The sequence below is a fragment of the Saccopteryx bilineata genome, chromosome 1 (genome assembly GCF_036850765.1).
Source record: "Saccopteryx bilineata isolate mSacBil1 chromosome 1, mSacBil1_pri_phased_curated, whole genome shotgun sequence".
In the NCBI taxonomy this organism is placed as follows: Eukaryota; Metazoa; Chordata; class Mammalia; order Chiroptera; family Emballonuridae; genus Saccopteryx; species Saccopteryx bilineata.
Genome location: NC_089490.1, coordinates 328,092,830 through 328,113,805, shown reverse-complemented (window position 1 = coordinate 328,113,805; position 20,976 = coordinate 328,092,830). Strand labels below are relative to the sequence as shown.

General features: G+C 44.5%; 1 protein-coding gene across 1 annotated transcript in view; it reads left to right on the top strand.

The window, feature by feature from the left end:
• The first annotated feature begins 5,753 nt into the window (after positions 1–5,753).
• The window catches only part of FAT3 (FAT atypical cadherin 3), a 717,392-nt gene continuing 702,169 nt past the window's right edge, over positions 5,754–20,976 (top strand). The window contains exon 1 of the mRNA XM_066248474.1: positions 5,754–5,859. The gene's annotated coding sequence lies outside the window, so the exon portion shown is untranslated. The remainder of the gene's footprint in view (positions 5,860–20,976) is intronic.

The window sequence follows — 20,976 nt, the reverse complement described above, 5'->3', positions numbered from 1 at the left end:
GCTGACACTCTACCGCTGAGCCAACCCACCAGGGCCTGATGTATGGCATTCTTAATTATAAAATGTAGTTTTTCAAAAGGTGAATTTGAAATCTAAGGAGCTTTATTTATTAATGAAGAACAAAAAGGATATAAATAAATGTTCCTATCCATAAGTGATCCCTTTACATATATTACATATATATTTTATGTATATCTATAACATCATTTTTCTGTACTTGAATAAATGTTTTGCCCTTAATAGCTGTGTGGATAACAAGATGTTATTCTAGACCAGGAGTCAAAATCAGAATTTTAGCATAGGAGAAATAATAGTATTAGCAACAACAACAACAAAAGACCTCCTAAAATGGCACCAGGCATTAGAGACAAGTTAGGCCTAACCTGAGTTCAGTAACCTTGGTACTTGAGTTCTGGCTAAGAGAAGAATTCAGAGCCAAAGAAGTAAGTGTAGAAGTAAGAGGGAGAGTAGGCATGCTCAGGGAAAGAGCTAGAGAACAAGCACTGGGGAAAAAAGAGCAGGGCTGGGTCCTCCATCCTGAGGGTTTTATCTGGCATCTCAGGGGAAGATCTCAATAGAACATTCATCAGTTTTCCAGGTGTGCCCCCCTCCTAGTCTCCACTGATTGGTCAGCACCAGAGGGTCATTAGTCATTGCAGCTGGTCCTAATGTCAGCCATGGCATTGCTTCTTCTGGTTTCGCTTGTCTTCTGGGCCTGGGACTGAAACACAGCTGAGTTTTATATGTCAACTCCAAGGGTTGATGCTTAAGGGAGTAGTGGTGTGAGGGCTTGCAGGTTTGCCCGTTGCTAGGCAACCTATCCCCCCCCCCCCCATGAGAAACAGATTCTGTGCTCTGTCCTGGTGACCCTCTGCACCTGGCCTCTCCTTCTTGGTTCCTCTCTGCTCATGCCCCCCTAATTGCCTACAATAGTAGAGTCTGAACTTTGTTCTGGTACCTGACATTGACTTAAAGTTGAGATGATATAAAATAATTGCTTAATAATTTGTTTCTAAAGTAATAATAGGTAAGTTGTATTGGATTCTTACTATATGTTGAGCACCTGTTTTATGAATTATTTCATTTACTTTTATAATCTTGTAAGATACATACTATTATAGGTCCTATATTACATATGAAGCAACTAAGACCTAGGGAAACTAAGAAACTTATCCAAGACAATACAGCTTGCGGGAGGAAAGTCAGGATTCTAACTGAAGTCAGTTTGCCTCCTTCCAGGGCCAGGTCACTTAACCAGCACCCTAAACTGACTGTTATAATACAGCTAGATTTCATCTGTCTCCCATAAAGCCCGATTACCATAGTTTCTTGACAGATCCACTCCCATCACAAGTTGATAAACACCTATCTATTGATTAAATACTTCCAGGAAAGGAAATCCCACCACTCTTCTCAATGGTTTGTTATAGTAACAAATTATTCTTTAAGGAAAACCATTATTGAATGTTTGATGGAAGGCTTAACAATAAGGCTGGCACTGACTCAAATGTCACACTAGTCACGTTCCTTCCTGATCATCAATTTCATAAACACAAATAAACTGAATGGGATTAATGATAACAGGTCTGGGTGGGGTATAATTGATCATAAAGAGGAGCCTGTGTGTGTGTGTGACTGTGTGTAGATATGTATAGAATTTGACTGTTCTTTGATCTAAATATTTAGGATTAATTGTAGGTATTTAACCAGGATTTACCAGAAAATATAGCCTGATATAAGGACTTGCTGAAAGTACTTTTTGGGGGCGTGTGATTCTAGGAAACATGTGAGTGAAAGAAGGAGAGGCCCAACAGAGGTAGGAAAGTCAGTACTGTACAAGGATATGTTATAAAGTTGGCCACTGCTTCGGGCTACTGGCTGCTTCATTCAGTAGGCCCACCTGAGGAGCACTATATAACACACTTCAGGATCCTTTGTTGGAGGACAGACAGGGGAGTATTTATCAGTGGACTCCGTCTCTCATTGGTCAAAGATTAACCACAGGGTGTCTAATCTCTTACGTTTCTTTCTGGATTTTAGTCTACACTGAGACTTGAACTAAGAAGCCTCTGGGTGGGAGGAGAGATGTAAGAGAGGCCTAGGGCAAAGCACTGTCAGACTGCACCTGTGTGAAGTTAGCTGGAGCCATTTAGGACTGCTTGTCCCTCCAGAGGCTAAAAGACACAGCTGAGGCCCAAAGGATTTGAAGTGTTACACAGGAGGTGTAATAGAGCAATATTATTTTCCTATAGGTTCACAATTTTTCAGTTTTTTGGCCTTCATTCCTGTAAGGACTTCAATGTCCTATGCATCATATTCATTGGGTCTAATAGAATATTCCTAAGCTTTCATTATTTTTTCATTCTTTGAATATGTATTGAGCACTTACTAACATTCACTGAATGTATCAGGCCCTGTGTATGGAAGTGTGGGTAGAAATGTAAATACAGGGTGTAGGGCAAATGGCTGTAAGGCTTGCTCACAAGTTTCCTGGCTGCAAGCACTGCGCCTGATTGGTGCGTTGGCGCGGGGCAGCACCACCTGTATGTAAGGCTGCAGGTGCTTTCCCTGGGCGGCCGTTCTCCGGATCGCTCTCCCGCCACTGTGAGGTGCAGTTTTTCTTGCTCCCTTGCCCTTCAATTTGCTCGCCTGTCTTTGCAAGCCTCCAATAAACGGGTATGGCCCCATGCTTTTCAGCTCCGCAGTTCCTCTACCATTTGCCCAAATTCAATGGGAACCTGCCTCACCTCAACCACCAGCATTACACAGGTTGTGGCAAAAATAGGTTTACAGTTGTGAGTATGGGAAACACCAAGTTTACTCTTGTGTTATTATTTATTAATCATTGTATTATGTTCCATACGAACACCTGTAGGCCTATTTTTGCCCCACCTTGTATGAGAAACAGATTATCTGCTGTCATAAAACCTACTGTGTTATCAACTCTGTGCCTACTACAGTAGTAGCACACAGTGGGAACCTTTTAAAGAAATAAAATGGTCTTCTAACACCATCAGTATTAAATGAGGATTAAGTGCTATGCAAATCTTAAACTACCAGAAGCATATCCCACTAAACCACTCTGTGATTCTTGCAGGGAGTCTCTCACCTTGCAACGGTAAGCTGGAATGGTTTGTGCCTGTCCCGGGAGTAAAGACTGATTACTATTTACGTACTGCCTAGGGGAACAGGGAGGCTGAAATTTAGAGAGATTTTTATACTTATCTGTACGGTACCTCTGAGGCATAAGAGAACATTTTAGGAGCTGGAATCAGAAGGGTCACCCGCAGTAGTAGCAGCAATGACCACACCCACACTCATCTGGCAGTCTGCCCAGGCAAAAGGGGGGAGATGCCTTATTTCATTGCCAACACTCTTTCTTGAGCAACTCATTGGACAAACAATCATCAGAGGACTCAATCTAAAGTACTTGGTTTCAGGAACCAACTTATTTTACTACATTCACAAAAGCTACTCAGGTGGGAAATATATTGTTTCATTAAAATCTTTGATGTACAGTTAGCTGTAGTCCATTGATCACAAGAAAAATGCCATACTAGGGACATATTTATATGCTAGTAAAATTTTCAACACCCTAGAAACCTGCTGACATAAAAATAAGAATAAAATGCCCTGGCCACATAGCCACTTGACTGGAGTGTCTTCCCAATAACCTAGGGTCGCAGGTTCGATCCCAGGTCAGGGCACACACAGGAGTCAGCCAATGAATGCAAACATAAATGAGTAGAACAGCAGATAGATGTTTCTCTCTCTGTCTCTCTCCCTCCTTTCCTCTCTCTCTAAAATAAATCAATACAAAAATTAAATAAGAATAAAATTATTCAAATGATAAGATTTTGAAAGGCAAGTAAGTCTTCCTAGACCTGTTGGTGGTTTTCCTTACTCCAGATCCAGCCACTGGCCCATATGTGACAATGAGGCCCTAGGTAACATCATGCTGATTACCTCTGAATTAACTGACATATAGGAAACCGTCACTGTTCTTTAGTATCCACATTAAACTCTCAGGGTAGAGTGACCAGAGCATGCCATGCTTTATGGGGCAGTCAAGGCAGCAAGGATATCGGAAGCTTTCAAGGGAAACTTTCCACCTGTGTGGAGTGGTGGGCCATTGTGTAGCTGTGACAGGGAGGAGGGCCCAGACTGAGAGCTGGAAAGACAGAAAGGTAAACTGAATTGGCTCTTCAAAGGATCACTTTAGCGGCTGAGCACAAAGCCCCCTAGTAGTGACCCAGCTACCTCCCTAAAGAGAATTGAGTAGTTCAGAAAAGTAACAATTTGTTCTGGAGAATAGATCGGGAGGCCTGGTATGCCCCAGCCCATGTACTGAGAACTGAGCTGGGGAGAAAGAGCCTAGGAAAGAGCGCTGGAGGCAACACACATACACATGCTTGTGAGTCTGCTTTAGGGACAGCTGAGCATGGCTCTGTCTGAGGGGGTGAGGGGGAGGAGGTGGGGTGGGAGTGAGGATGGAGGCTGTTGTGTGTGTGTGGGTGTCCTGTTAAGACTGCCTCTGCTTTGAGGGGAAGACAAAGTAAAGCAGAAGAGTGAGGATACAAAGAATGGGAGACTGCGGTGGGGGGGCGGGGGAAGAGTGTGGGCTTTGCGCTGGAGAGTGTGTTGGGGTGGTATTGGAGTCTTTGGAGGAATGTGGGTGTAGAAGTTACTGGAACAGGCAAACTGGCAGGTTGGATCTGCAAATCATCAAGTCCCAAATCAATCACTTATTCCCTTCAGAGGACCTCTTTTCCATCTCGACAAAAATGTTTAAAGCGATTTGCGGGCAGGGAAGGAGGGAAGAGAATGTGCCATGTTACCTTTTTAGTTTAATATCCGTCCCTTCTCCATAAGGTTGTCAGATTACCTCAGGGTCCAAAAATGAGTGGGAAAGTAGTAGGAACCCCGTCTGAGTAGTACATTTGGAATTAAGAGTTACACATTTGATGATTTTATCTTCACACTACAAACTAACCGTGGGCTCTTAGAGAAGCCATTTTTCTGTCTTTTCAGCTCGATGAGCCTCAGTTTCCTCATCTGTCCCGGGAGAGTTAACACGTGCTCGCCCCCCGCGGAGCTGTGGTGCGGCCGAAACTGCAAGCGGTGTGTGCGCAAGCCAGCACTTCACTCTGCGTGCCCAGGAAAGCACGTTGGTGTTATCCTCGCGCCCCGAGGGACTGGTGGAGGAAGACTCGGCTCTAAAATTAGTCCAGCTTGCAGGCCCAGCTACGGGAGCGCCCTCCAGCTCGCCGCGCCTCCCCCACTGCCCCCCCCCCACCCCGCCCGCCCCCTCTCCACTGCGCCTCGCTCAGAGATCGCTAGTCCTCCCAGTCAGCGAGGCTTCTCTACCCCTCGCTCCTTTCTCTCGCGGTTTGGGAGGAGGAGACAGCGAGAGAGAAGCTAGAGGGGGAGACGTGGGTGGCTGGGGGGTTGGCCGTGCGTCGGCGTCGGCTGTGATGGGGAGCTGGGAGCAGCGAGGCGGCCGGCAGTAGCGGCGGCGGCAGCTCGGAGCCGACACGAGAGTCGGCGCTCCTCCCAGCAGGCTGCGCTGTGATCTGAGCTGCGGATTGGGATCTCGCGCCCCCGTCCCCCTCCTCCCGCTGCCGTTCTCCTTCTCCCGGCTTCCCTCCTTCGCCCGCGAGACCCCGTGGCGGCGGCGGCGGCGGCTGCGACGTCCCGAGCGCGGAGCGCCTCTGCTCGCGACTCTGATCCCCGCGAGCGCACGGCGAGCTCTGCTGCGGCAGCGTCTGGGTGGCCAGCTCGCCCTGGACAGGAGCGCCCGTTGAGGAAGACCACGGGGAAAGCGCCTGGTGGAGCCGTGGATCGCCGGCGGAGGCAAGGGTGCGTCGGGATTTTTAACGTGCTATTTTGGTGGCCCGTTGCACCGACTGGAGCGCGTCACCCGGACCGCAGCTTCAGCAGCCGAGTGAAATGGGCTGCGAGGTGGGCTAGGGTAGAGGAGAGCCGGTAGAGCGCGTGGGGGAAACTTTTCACCTTGTAAAGTTCCTGCCTCGGCACGTCTCCGAGTCTCGGTCGCTGCCGCCGCAAGGAGGGTAGGGAGGCTCGGTTCTGCGGCAGCAGCCGGGGATTGGCATAGAGAGTTGGCCAAGTTTGGGACTGAGAATTTGGAGAGGAGGCGCGAGGGGCTTGCAGATCGGTGCACCCATCCCCCGCCCCGGCCTCCGGTGCAGGTGGATGAGCGGATACAGGCGGTAAGCCTGCTGGTAGCCCGTACCCGTCAGGCTCAGTGGTGATGTTTAGAGGCCAATGAATGCACTCGAGGGACCCGGAGGCACAAGTTGAATCGTCGCTTGACGAGGCTTCGGACGGAGCAGGGAGCTCAGCTACACTTTGGTCTGAAAGGGGAAGGGATTACTGGGCATTCTGCGGCTCTGCTCCAGCGCTTGATTCCGGCTTGTGGGGGTCATGGGCAGGGTGAGATTTACTGAATAGCAGCGGCTCCGGGACTGGAGCGACAGCCTTTTACGGAATGGCGGGAGGAGGGACTTTTCCTGATGACTTGACAGGGAGAGGGAAAAGGAGTGTGGTGGTAGAGTGCATGGTTGTGTTTTTGGCGGGCGTGAGTGAAGGTAGCTTGTCTTTGAAAAGCTGAGCGGACCTGACCATCTCAGGGGTGCATTGCAGCCTTTTCTGTGAGGAAGGAACGCGAGGGCATGCCGGGTTCGCATTCTGTGCCCCTTCATGGGAGGTTCCGGATAGGTCCCCTCACCCAGACCACTAGGTGCAGGGCCGATGTGGTGTTAGTGGGGTCTGAGGGGCTCGGACAAGGAGGCAGCGTGGTGGCCCGGCGTGCTGTCTTGCGCGGCGTGCAGTGCGCGCCAGGATTCCGCCAGTGGGGGTCGCTGAGCTAAAGTGCATCTGGCCCCTGGGCTTGTGCGAGGTGGCGAGCCTGCGTATTTTTAGCAGTACTGTGGTCTGTATTCCTTCCTCCTCTATCCCACTGACTTTTGTCGCGTGTGCTTTCCGAGATGATTAAACATTGACCACGACTGGGCTTTGCGGAAAGCAACTTTTATTGTTCACTTTTCCCTGCCCCACTCTCCTGGGCGTGCGTGCGCGCGCTTGGGGCGAGGATATGGGGGTGTTAGGAATTTTGGCAGTGAACTAGGGGAACCTCTTGAGTAAGTAGCCTACGACGAAAGGGTGGTGCTCTCGGGTGTGTGTGTGTGTGTGTGTGTGTGTGTGTGTGTGTGTGTGTGTGTTGGTGGCATTCTGCAGCTCCGTATAGTAACGTGGGCAAACCAGGCAGTAGGAGGGGTCCCCGAATGAATGAGAGGAAGGAGGATGCAGAGACCTGGCGAGGTCGTCATGGGATCTAGAAAAGGTTCCTGGGAGTGAAGGACGCTTGCTTTCCGGAGCGTGGGCGGTCGGTAGCAGCGGCCCGCGGCGTACTAGCTGACTCCCCAGCCTCGGACGGGAGCTTCCTCTCGCCGCCGCCGCTGCGCGCGGGCTGACTCCGCTTTTGGTTTGGGCGAACCTGCTGCAGCCGCGGCAGGAGGGAGGAAGGGAAGCACGAACACGCTAATGATGGAAGAGCCTTTTCTCCTCCTCTCCTACCCCTTTCTCCACGCCCCAGACTCCGGCTCGTTTGTTTTCCAAGTTGGATCCCACTTCCATTTACAAGTGTCAGACAAACCCGCGCAAATCCCCCCCCCCTCCCCACTCACCGGGGCCCTAGCCAGACGGAGAGGGGGCGGGGGAGAGCTATCTGGACAGCGCCTAGGGTTGTGCGACGCAACCTTGGGGGCTTGTCTAGCTTGGTTTCACACTTGTGGGTCTTTGATGCTTTAAAAATACACAACCAAACAACGAAATTCAAAGCACTCCTGGCCACTTATAATCCACCGCTTTTCTTCTCCTTGCTTCGGACGTATTAATTTTCTGGCCCCAACGCTTGTCTTTTCAAAGGCGAGTCGGGGGCGGTGTGAGGAACGGGTGGGGGAGGAGGAGCAGGCTAACCAGTTCATCACGGTGGATTTGTGCTCCTGGCTTTGTTGCTAGGATTAGATTCTCTATTGCGCCGGGCCGAAGTTAAAATAAATGCAAAGATTGGGAACCGACCCGAAAGACTGCAGACGACTTTGCCTCTGATTCAGGAGGCAAGTTCAGGTGGTGGAAAAACCGTAAGCCCGCCATCTAGGAATTGAGGTGCCCACTTTACCGTGTCGCTCAGAGAAAGCCCAGATTTCGCTTCCACCTACAGGCACTGAACTTCTTTTAACGTTTATCGAATGCTTGAATGATATTCTGGGTTTGTGAGATTTGAATCTGAGAAGAAAAGAAGGAAGGAGATAAAGAGAATGAGGGAAAAGCGATTGAGAGATTGAAATTCTGCAGAATGCTGGAAATTACACATAGACAACCGGTCCTTTTTTTTTTTTTTTTTTTTTTGAGTTCTTATTTCTAAATCGGAGTGGTGAGAGGATAAAGAACAGCCAAGAAAACCAGGGCGCCAAGAGACAAAGACAAAAAATGCATAATAACTTAGCGCTTTGATGTGCTTTTTTTTTTCCTAGTAGGATTGGAGTGGGGGAAGGGTTTACAACATTTTACAGCGAGAAAAGTTGTCTCTTAGAATGAAAAGCAATGCTGATGTTTAATCATGATTCCTAGTTGCCTTTTTGGAACCCGGACAATGAACGGTGTTGGGGCCAATTTCCATGCACAGTGCGCTGGGATGAGAAAGTTCCCAGAACTGTCCAGTTGTAACGTCTTCATATCTGAACCACACAGAGAACTCCACATGAAAGGCAGCTGGCTGGGAGATCAGAAATTGGTCAGCTGCTGGGCTGGCTTCATCTCTTGTAGCTGCAGGATCTTCAAGCCAGTGTTTGTTGCCCAGTGTGACTGGCTATCCAGCTCCCACCCCACCCCACCCCCTTTGCTTGTTCCAAATTTTATTTATTCTGGTTTCTGGCACAGTCATTTTGGGGAGTTTTAAAAATAGTTAGGCCCCAGTCTATCTCTTAACTGGCAATTACAGTTGTGCTGAGCTACTCAAAAATGAAATGAGTAGTCATAAAGAGAATGTGCCCACTGACCTGTATGCTGTATGGTGATTTTGCCAGCTCATAGCTTTTTGTAAAGCAGCAGCCCTCTTCAGGCTGCTCACATAAGAACATTTTGATGTGTCAGGTTATGTTATCCTTGCTTTCTTCATTCCTGCAGAATGACCTGCTCTAATTTGACTGGTGAATTATGCCAAATAGAAAGATGTAGGCAGTTGCCAGGGAAGAGGATATTTAGTCATTACCAGCTGGTCTGAAGTGTGCTCCCTGTGGCTGTTGTGTCGTTATGCTGTATTAATAGCTCATAATGCAAATAGGACCAAGGTGCTTTACCTTATCATTTGTGGAATTGGGTATGGCATTCCGTGATACCGCGCATCTGTCCAGTAGCTGGTGGGTTGGCTTTTTCCTCTGACGCAAGAGGCAAAGGATACTATTGAGGATGTCAACCCCCCACCCCCGTTGTGGGTCATTCCTAGTTTTTACCTTCTGCAGCAGCATTGAGTGGGGATCATCTGATGGGATCAGGTGGGCAAGTTCATTTGGGTTGATTTCCTTTAGTTGCTGAAGAAGGATTATTGATGAAACCATTGTCTTTGCTGATTGTGACAAAACCAGTGAGGAGTGGACATTTTAAAAGAAGGGGATCTTAAAACCAGATAGAAGGTGACGGAAAACAATTTGACTTTGGATGATGGGTATGCAACATAAACAGATGTCAAAATAATCTGGAGATGTTTTCTCTGAAACTATGTATCCTGTTTGATCAATGTCACCTCATTAAAATTAATAAAAAAAATAAAATAGAAATAAAGAAGGGGATCCCACAGACCTGGAGGGAAGGAGGCATCTCCTGCCCAATGTCTTCCTGCAAATAAGGGAGTCCTGACTTCCACAGATATTCATAGTTTTAAAAAAAATTGTAGGAGGAAACTCAACTCCCGCATATTGCTTGGCTTATTGACAAAATTTTCTGAAATCCTATTAAATCTCTCATTGTTAACTAGTCATTATGAACATTTTTCTTCCCACTTGTAAGGGTTGGGTCTGTTTTATAGCCTGTCCTCTTGAGGACAGCTCTAGTGTCAGCTTATAGCCTAATAGGCACAAAATAAATACTTGCAGTTTAGATAACTTACTCTGGAAAGATCCTGAGGGTAAATGTCTTTTCTGTGTTTATAGCAGTTTGATTCTGCAAGCTTCCTAAACTTACTGTTTTTATTGTTTGTTTTTTGTCAGTTGTAGAGTATCTACTCCTTTAATCAGCTTTTTTCTTTTTTAAAACTTTTTATTTATTTATATTTTTATTCAGTGAGAGGAGGGGAGGCAGAGACAGACTCCCACATGTGCCCTGACCAGGATCCACCTGGCAAGCCCACTAGAGGGCGATGCTCTGCCCATCTGGGATGTTGCTCCATTACTCAGCAACTGAACTCTCCTTAGCACCTGAGGCAAGGCCACGGAGCCATTCTCAGCATCTGGGGCCAACTTGCTCCAGTTGAGCCATGGCTGCAGGGGGGGGGGGGGGGAAGAGGGGGAGGGGTGGAGAAGAAGATGGGCACTTCTCCTTTGTGACTAGGAATCAAACCTAGGACTTCCACAGCCCAGGCCGACACTACCACTGAGCCAACTGGCCAGAGCTAGTTAGTTTTTTCTTTTTTGTTGTTTATATTGCTTCTTTCCCCCCAAATTCCTTTCCAAGAATAATTCTAAGAAAGCTTGCCTTATCTTAAAGAAAATAATAAAAATTCAGCTTTAAGGCCACAGACTGAATATATTGAGAACACATTTGATACTTGTCTGGTGGCTTTAAGCCAGTTTGTGGTCTTCCAGGATAGGTTATCAGTTATGTGTAATAGTGACAAATGACCTATTCTAGTAGTTGTGAAATAGAAGGGAACTCCCAAGTTAGCCTTAATTTTAGCCTATCCTAGAACTTTTGTTTAAAGCACAAGGGATGACAATTTGAGAGTGAATTTACTGGCATGCTGATGGTAAGAGAAAAATAGAGAAAAGATTTCAAAACTTAATAATCAAGCTCTTCAAATAATCAGAGTTGTTTTTCCTTCACTGGATAGGTGTGTATGAATGTGGAGGCCCAGGTGGTGTTTGGGGAGGGTAGTATGACTCTCCTTCCTTAGTCATGGCTTTATGAGATCATCCCTTTGCCTAGACAGAGGGCTCTTTACGCTGATTTTAGTACTTCACCTTTCTGGCCTGGCCAGTTGGCTCAGTGGTAGAGCATCTGCCTGGCATGTTGATGTCCCAGTTCAATTCCCAGTCAGGGCACACAGGAGAGGTGCCCATCTGCTTCTCCACCCCTTCCCCTCTCCCTTCTCTCTCTCTTCCCTTGCCACAGCCATGGCTTGGTTGGAGCATGTTGGCCCTGGGCACTGAGAATGGCTCCTTGGCCTCTGCCTGGGATGCTAAGAAGAGCTCTGTTGCTGAGCAATGGAGTAAAGCCCCAGATGGGCAGAGCATTGCCCCCAGTGGGCTTGCTAGGTGGATACAGTCAGGGCGTATGCAGGAGTCTGTCTCTTTGCCTCTGCTCCTCTCCTTGAATAATAAAAAAAAGCATTTCACCTTTCTGATCTTTCAGGGTTCCAGTACTGTGTATTATAGCCTCTATTTCATACAGGAGATTTGTTTAATTATCTCTGCCCTAGTATGTCTTAAATTTATCTCTTTTATTCTGTAAAGTCACACAATATAAAGTCATTTATTTTTCTTTAAAAAGTTTTACTTTGATGTTTTCCTATTTTATTTTCCTTTGTTTCTTTTATTTCTTTACAAAATTCATTTCTCTTCAGTTTATTTTCAGTAATACATATTGAACCCACCTTCCTTTTAAGGCAGTGGACAGGATTCAAATACATCCTTTGTAAAAGTAAAATACATTCCTTGCTTCTCTGTGTACTAACTGTTCTGTTGGGAAGACGGGAAGATGTGTGCAAACTAGAAATCCACACGTGGCCATATTTGTTACCCAGCCAAAAGAGTGTCACCGAACAGGGTCCTGGAGGGGGAGTGAAAGATAAGCATGAGCTGAAGTAAACTTTTAGGTAAATAGAATCCAATTTAATAATTCACAGTGTAACTCTAATGTATGCAAGGAACTCTAAAATCAATTCTTTCATTTCTGTAGGAGAGGGTTCCTTTTTGAAAGAAGATACTTGCAGAATAGGCCACATAGGCTGTTGGAATGCTCGTCAGTGTTTTGTGAAGACACCAGAATTTATTCAAGCTGTTTTCTCTATTATCCTTTTGTGGACCCCTCCCCCAACCTCAAAGAGGACCTGTAGATGTTCTAAATGTGTCTGTGGACCTGCATGCAGGAACATACATGTGGCCCCACTTTCTCCCCAACACACTGGCTTCCTGGTGCTAACATGACCAATTCTGAGTTTTTTAGTTGACTATTGGTAGTATGGACAAAGTATTGGTACAGATAGGCTGACTTTCAGGGAATCATCCATTTTTGCTATTTTCACATAAAATTTAATGGGTTGTTTATGGCACTACCAATTTCTTTTTTTTCTTTTTTTTTTTGGTATTTTTTGGAAGTGAGGAACAGTGAGGCAGAGAGACAGACTCTGGCATGTGCCCAACTGGGATCTACTCAGCATGCCCACCAGGGGGCAATGTTCTGCCCATCTAGGGCGTTGCTCTGTTGCAACCAGAGCCATTCTGGTGCCTGAGGCAGAGGCGATGGAGCCATTCCCAGTGCCTCGGCCAACTTTGCTCCAATGGAGCCTTGGCTGCGGGAGGGGATCAGAGATAGAGAGTAAGGCAAGGGAGAAGGGTGGAGAAGCAGATGGGTGCTTCTCCTGTGTGCCCTGGCTGGGAATGAAACCCGGGACTTCCACACGCCAGGCTGACACTCTACCACTGAGCTAACCGGCCAGGGCCTCTACCTATTATTTTTGAGCAGTTAGCTCTGTGAGGTTTCTCACACTACCCAGAACTCCCACAAGTGACCCTAAAGTAGGAGTTCTCAACCTTGACTGCACTTTAGAATCACCCAAATGCTTTTAAAATAACTGATGCACAAGTTGTATCCAGACCATTTACATCAGAATCTCTGGGGGTAAGACCTAGGCATCAGTAAATTTTAAAGCCTTGCAGATGATTTTATTGGGTTGAGGAACAGTGCTACAAAGTTTGTTAATCAGATGTGAAACAAGAGTCACTCCTGAAAATCAAGGCCACATACATGCTCTTCATTGTCCTGCTCTGAAGGGAACCTCTGGGACACTAAACCGAGGCGACCTTGTGTGGGACTGACCCTGATGGAGGTGGCTAGGAAGGTTCGTGGCTTCCTTCCTCTTGCATTTCTTGGTTCTCAGTAGTGGTTTACATTCCTTCTGATGTGTAATGTGGACCTGCCCTTAGTTTCACTCGGGTTTGCCTGAGTTCCTCTGCAGAGAGTGATCAGCGGGTCCAGGAGCTGAGCAGTGGAATTTGGAAGGGTTCAGACATCTCCAGGAACAGCCGCTTCTCCTCTTCTCATATGGGACTCTTGAGCTGGGGTCTTTTTGATACACAGAATTCAGGGAATCAATTCAAAGTAATCCATCAAAATTCGCTCGGTTCTCTTTTCGTTCGTAGGGATTACGAGAGATGTGTTGCATAGAAACAATGAATCATGTCCTGAGGGAGCTTACAGTCTAGTTATGACTAAGGATGTGTCTGCTTAAGGAAAAATTCGCAGCACTGTTGAATATGGAGGCGGAAGGAGCCTACTAAGTTGGCAGGGATGCTTCTGGCACGCGCTTGGAAGAAACTTCATTCCTGCAGAGTAAGGTCCTTGGCGTGTTCTGAGTTCCCCGTTCTCCTCTGAGGCTTAGTTAGCTTTGGCACGAAGAACGTTGAGGTGTTCTGTCCTTTAGGAATTCACCATTCAGGTCTGTTGCTTGCTTTTTAACATAAAAAACATGGTCAAGTAAAAGGTACACCAAATAACACCAACTTCCAGATGTGGGTAGAAAAGCTAGAACTCTTACCTTGGACATTTCACTATGACTTGCTGATATTTGTGCTGTGCAAAGCAGTTACAAACAATATTTCAGTTATTTATTTTATTTTTGAATTGTCAGAGATAAGCCCAGCTGTTGACTGAGGCACAGATATGAAAAGTTAACTGGAGGTTTAATTGTAACTTCAGGACATCCACTAAATTAAATTCCAAACAATGGGATAAAAAGTGTAGCCTTTTCAGTACCATAGAAGGTTAAAAAGTAAGCATGCTGGAGCAGCTATCGTGTCTTAAATTTTGAAATAAACTCCAAATTATTAATGCCGCTAAATATCATTGAACATTATTTAACACTTGTAAACATCTGAAATCATGCCAGATAATGCAGATTAAATCTAGTGACAAATGTGCTTTAATGACAGAATTAATATCATTTTTTTTCTATCGGATAAACACTGTGTGTGTGTGCGCACGCGCGTGTGCGTGTTTCCAAAGCAGAATGAGGCTGTATCTTCGAGGAGGGGTATTTTGGTCTTTTTTGAAACCTAAAACATCTATTGCAAATGGCATTTTGTTGATTTTTTAAAGCCTGAACTATGTGATTAATATTTCGGGCATCTGACGTCTGTTTCTAAGACTGTGGTTTGAAACTCTTTGGCTCTAAGTGGTGGCTGAATGATGGCAGTTGGTGCTGTGACTGGTTGAGGAGGGTGTCGTGTGATTCATGGGGCATGCTCCAATGCCAGGCTGGAATTTGTACTTACAGTTTCAGCACATCGGCCTGGTTGTAGGGAGAGAACCTCACCGTAAAGAAATGTACACACTGAAAGTGAGCCAAATGCAGATGAATTTAACATCGTTAGAGTTATGGAGAAAATGGGGTGTGAATCTTCCCCATCTTTCAGAAAAAGTTTCATGATAACAGTCTCAACCAGTTGAGTCAGAATTCAGACATGTGTAGCAATGTTCCTTGAGACTTTGGTACCTATCCGATAGAATTGTAAAGGCATCTCAGAATGTCAATTAATGGAAAACTATGCCTGAGATTGAATATAATTAAGAAATGTTGAAGTCTAGTGTCCACATATTCAGACACTGTATTAAATGGTTTAATTAGTGAACCAGGATTTAGATTTATTGACAGAACGTCTCTTTCTCACGGCATTTTTCACTCATTAAAAGCTTATAATGTCTTGGATCTTTTATATCTGTTGGTACTTGACCATTGCCATTTTGTGCTTCTTGATTTCAGTGATTTGTGTGTACTTTCTCTCTGTCTCTATTCTGTGTTTTTTGTTGTTGTTGTTTTTTACTTTGCAATTCATTATGATGGTGCATCTCATACTGATGGTCATTTCCATGAACTGAGCACATATTTTCTTATATTGTGAAGTGTCACCAAAACATCAGGCAGGACTTTGTGTCACTGAAAAACAAGGCTTGGGTAGTAAAGGTATTAATTGTGGAATTTTTGCTCTAGCATTTTAACATTAATTTGTATGATTAATTTTTTTCTTTATAACTTTTGGCTATTATATATATCTAATAGCATAGTTTACATTGGACTCTGCATTTCTTTGTGCCCTTTTCAGTTTTATGGTTGATGGTTTAGTGGTATAGATACTTCTTACTCCACATGGTTGGCGTGTAAGTTTTGAATCATACAGGAGACTGGGAAAGTTTCTTTTAATATCCTTGTTGTGGGATATATGTCTTTTTGAATTGCATTTGATGATTATGAATGCTTGAAAGTACTGCAATTAGTAAAGAAATAACTTGGTGATGTTGACAATGAGTGGAGGGAGGGAGAAACACGGTTCACTGAATCCTTGAGGATTTGCCACGACCTGTTTTACAATTTAAATTTTAACTGCCTCCTGTACTGGCATTAATATGAACAGCTAGTTTTATAAGATTTCTTAATTCCTCATCTTCATAGGTATGTTCTCTAATTAGGAGCTGTTTTAAAGCAGTCTAGCATTCCATCTTTCCTGTAGATGTAGCAGATCATTCACAATCTGGGTGAACCAAGTACACATTGTATTGTTAGTCTTTCTAATGGGGCTGTGCTAGATTCTTCAAATCCATGTCCTGTTGGCAAAACTGTATTGTGTGCTCTTAGTACCTTGGACTGGTTTTGCATGGAGCATACTAAACAAAGGTGGTGTCTGACCCTTCTAAAGTTAGCTTTCTCATCTGGATGATGATACTTCTGTAGGCCCAGAAAAGGACATATGGCGTGTGTGACCCCAAGTCAGAAAGATGGCATCAGCATCTTTTATTGAGTTTAGGGGATACCATTTACTGGGAAGTGCCTGGATTAACAATGGGACCATAATGCCTTTCATATATTCAGGAGATAACTGCTATAATGAGGGAGCTATGGGATCTACACAACTGACTAAGAAAGGTAAGACAAAAACTTACTATACTGATAAATCGACTTCCTAGATCTCAAATTCTCCAATAATTAGATAATCTTTTACTTTAGAAATATAGATTTTGTATGTGTAATTATTTGTTACTTTATTTCCAAATTTTACTCAGTTGTGCATACACTTTGTTCAATTTGTGCTTTTTATATTTCTGTTAAATAGGTAGGATTAATAACATACCTCCTCTCCAAAGAGAGAGAGAAAGAGATCCAGGTATTTTATGACATTTGCTACTTTCATATGGCTCATCGATGCTTGTTATGCTAATCAAAGCAAATAAGCCTAGATTGCTTTTTATTTTTTTGTATTTTTCTGAAGTAAGAAGCGGGGAGGCAGAGAGACAGATTCCCCCAAGTGCTCAGGATTCACCCTGCATGCCCACTAGGGGGCGATGCTCTACCCATCTGGGGCATTGCTCTGTTACAACTGGAGCCATTCTAGAGCCTGAGGGGAGGTCATGGAGCCATCCTCAGCGCCTGGGCCAACTTTGCTCCAGTGGAACCTTAGCTGCAGGAGGGGAAGAGAGAGACAGAGAGAAAGGAGAGGGGGAAGGGTGGAGAAGCAGATGGGTGCTTCTCCTGTGTGCCCTGGCCGGGAATCAAACTCGGGACTTCCACATGCTAGGTGGACACTACCACTGAGTCAACCGGCCAGGGTCAAGCTTAGATTATGTTTACACAATAGTTATGTTTTTAAACGTGAGGGTAAATCACAATTTTCAAAGCAAATCATTTAAAATGCTTTTAATTAGGAAAGAATCACTGTTGAAACAGATCCTTAGCCCATTCTCTTATAAAGCGAAAAATATTTTGTTTCTCTATAACTTACCGGTTTTTTAACTTTAAATTTTTGTGTATCACATCACGGCCAGGTAGCTCAGTTAATAGAGTGTCAGCACCGGCACAAACGTTTCAGGTTTGATGCCCCATCAGGGCACATACAGGAACAGATCATTGTTCCTGTCTCTTTCTCCCCACCTTTCCCCTCTCTCTAAAATTGATAAATAAATAAAAAAAAAGAATATTTTTGTATATCAAATTTCTTAAAGAGAAGCAAGAGTGTATACATAGGGAAATGTACGGCTCTGAGAAGAATCAGAAGGGATGCTAAAGAGAAGATGGAGTTAGATACAAATGTCCACCTCAGTTATGAAGACCATGGGGAAATGTTAAAGCTTAAGAGTTTTGGGCAGTAGGTTCAGGCTAGTCTCACTCAGAGTTACACCGCTGACAGCATCAGCTCTTTTGTGAATATACTGAATAAGATCATCCCCATTCCCAGACTTGGGACATCTAGAGAGGTGTCCCATAACACAAGGGGTTCTCATCTTCTGTAGTCCCCCCTCCTACCTTTTTTCCTCCTTGTTGCTAGTTGGCCTCTTTATATCTCCCACTCTCTCCAATTCCTGTAGTCACTACTTGAAGCTCTATGCCATCCTAAAGGTTTGCTTAAAGCTTGCCTCCTGTGTTTCTTGTTTCTTTCTTTTTTTTTTTTTGGTATTTTTCTGAAGTAAGAAGCAGGGAGGCAGAGAGACTCCTGCATGCACCCTCCCAGGATCCACCTGGCAAACGCATAGGGAGCGATACTCTGCTCATCTGGGGCATTACTCCATTGCTCCACAACTGAGCTATTTTTAGCAGCTGACACAGAGGCCATGGAGCCATCCACAGCATCTGGAGCCAACCACTTGAACCAGTCGAGCCATGGCTGTTGGGAGGAGAAGAAAGACAGAAAGAGAGAGAGAAGGGAGGGGTAGAGAAATGAAGAAGCAGATGGTCCCTTCTCCTGGGTGCTCTGACTAGGAATCGAAACCAGGACATTCACATGCTGGGCCAATGCTCTACCACTGAACCAACTGTCCCGGGCCACCCAAGTTCTTGATAGTTCTTTAAATCCAGGTTCTGATACCCAGGTTCTGTCAAAGCTACAGATCTTTCCTATAAGCTGGCAGTGAGTGTGATGAAGATACCAAGAAGTCCTGTTGGATGTGTCATGTTGGATGGTTTGGTTACCTTCCAATAGCATCACTTCTTTGAGGAGGTCCTGACAGAGTTATGCACATACCCATGGAGGTTGATGTTCACAATGGTAAAATATACTGGGAGGTGGGAGTCATCTCAGTGCTAAGTCTTTTCTGATTCAGGAAAGTTTAGACTATGTACACCAGTGGAGGAATTCTGAAGCCTAATTTATATTTAAAATGAAATTATTTAAATACACCCTGTGATGTAACTATTGTTACACTAAAGTACTATCATGCCATTGCAGTATATACTGAAAGCTGGAGGTACACGGGGGTGCTGCTTACCGGTATGGGCCAAAGACTCTTGTTTTAAGGGTCAAATTTACAGTGCCTGGCACATAGTAAAGCTCCTATATGTGTAAAGGAATTCATGTAGTTATCTAGTAGTTAGTTATAGAATAGACTAAGAATTGTATAATTCCAAATAACCATGTCTTTTCAATCACACTGCACTCTGAAGCACTATTTGAGGGGCAGGTGTATAAAATCAATATGCAAACAGGTGTGTATGTATCTTGGGAATATTAAATTATAAAGTGTTCAATAACTTTTTTTGAATGAAGGACATTGGAAAAGGCTGTGTCTGTCTTTTAGACATTTTGTCACTCTTCGAGCTTAACAGACAAAATCTCATTAATACCAAATCCACGGGAGCATGAGAAATGTGTAATGCTCTTAATTTCTCATTAAGTGATTTCTGTTTATTGAAAATTGGCTGAAAGGAACACTGAACATAATTCATAATACGGGATTTAGGTGGATCTAGATACCTGAGTCTTTTCTGTACTGAGAACATGCTCACAGTTCCGTACTGGAATGGGTGTTGGGGAGAGTGATGTCTTAGTTCTGGAAGGATTTATTGAAAAGACGAGATGATGAGTTAGATTAGAGATCCTGTGCCTTTTAGGTTTGTGTGATTATTCCAGGCCTTTATTTCTCCAGTGACACTTTGTACATGTCTACAAGCAGATGAGAGAAACGCAAGGGCACTTAGGGGCTGGAGGAGGCAAATGTGAATCCCGTTTTTCCCTTATTAACTCATGAGACCTGCTGGGTAACAGCAGGCATTACCAGACATTTAATTGTGTGCTAGGTAAGGCTGGCACAACTCCAGCATCATGGTGAAGTAAGGATTACACTAATCAGCTGGGATATACTGCATATATTGATTAAAGTTGGATTTTGTTATGCAAAAAAAAAAAAATCCTTATAAATAGTGGGAAAATAATTGAGAGTAATTAAAAAGGCAGAGAGTTAGTTCACAGTTATTTAGATAAAAGGGCACTTTGACCCTTTGCTTCCATGCAGATTTCTGGGCAGGCAAGAGCAGTCTGTGAGTACTGAGTCTAAATAGAGTGATCGCTGTCGCCACTGAACCGGAAAGAGAGTAAATGGGAAGGCTGTGTAGATGAAGCGCTGATGATCAAGTTCCAGCAGGTTATTTTAGTGGTTCTTTGCTGCTGGAAACCTTTTTTGGGGGCTGGGGACTGTTCATTTATTTCTCTTGGCTTCACTAATAGCTTTTGGTCATTATTATCCCTGATGAGAAGTGAATGGGAACCCCAGTATCTTAGAGAACACTGGTGAGAACATTAAACTACATTGGAATTATCTGAAATTGTCATTGCTTCTCTCCTTTCCCAAACTGAGAAAGCTTTGTAGTCATTTGACGTCACAGAAAATACTCATCCATAGAATGGTGACCTTGAGTAGCCTATTTGCACACTCTTTCTTCTTACCTCCTGGACCCTTTCATTCTTAGACAGTGTCTGCCAAAAAAGAAATGATCAGTGAATATTTGCCAAATGGATGAATGAATGAGCTGTTACATAGGTATTGGATGCTAGAATGATTTAACCTCTAGAGAAGTTGTAGATGATGTTTGATGGAGTTCCAAGCATCATTTTATGACCTGAGATCCTGAAGAACAAGTAGAGAAAGGGAAGTGGGGTTGGGCGAAGAAAATGGCTAAGATTTACTGAGCACATGCTGCATCAGGCTATTTGCATCTGTACACTTGTTCTGGCATCATCTGTGTTCTAAGAGGTGGATGTGAGCATCATTTTTCACAAATGACAGAGATATGAATAGGAATTGAAACAAGGTCATAGACCTTACCTGGCACAGCTGGGATCTAAACTCATAGTTCTTGCCGACAATCAGGACTTTTCAAATGTAGCCACACAGATCCCTGTTTGGGAAGAGGAGCATGAACTCATATTCCCAGAGCTTGGTGGCGGAGTCCAGAGATAGGGCATGAGCATCAGTCAGCTTTCTTTGATGGCCGAGTATTTTGCTCCAAAAATTTATATGAGTTTTACAGTCTGTTATGTGTTTGTCTAAAAATGAAATAAGATTTTAAATTACTTATCAAGGTAATTAAAGTGTTTCTCCAGAATCTTTCATTAAAATTGACCCCCCTAAAAGTTGCTCCACACATATCCTCTGGGACATATCTGGAATTTCCACATGGAGAGAATCAGAGGTAGTGATTTG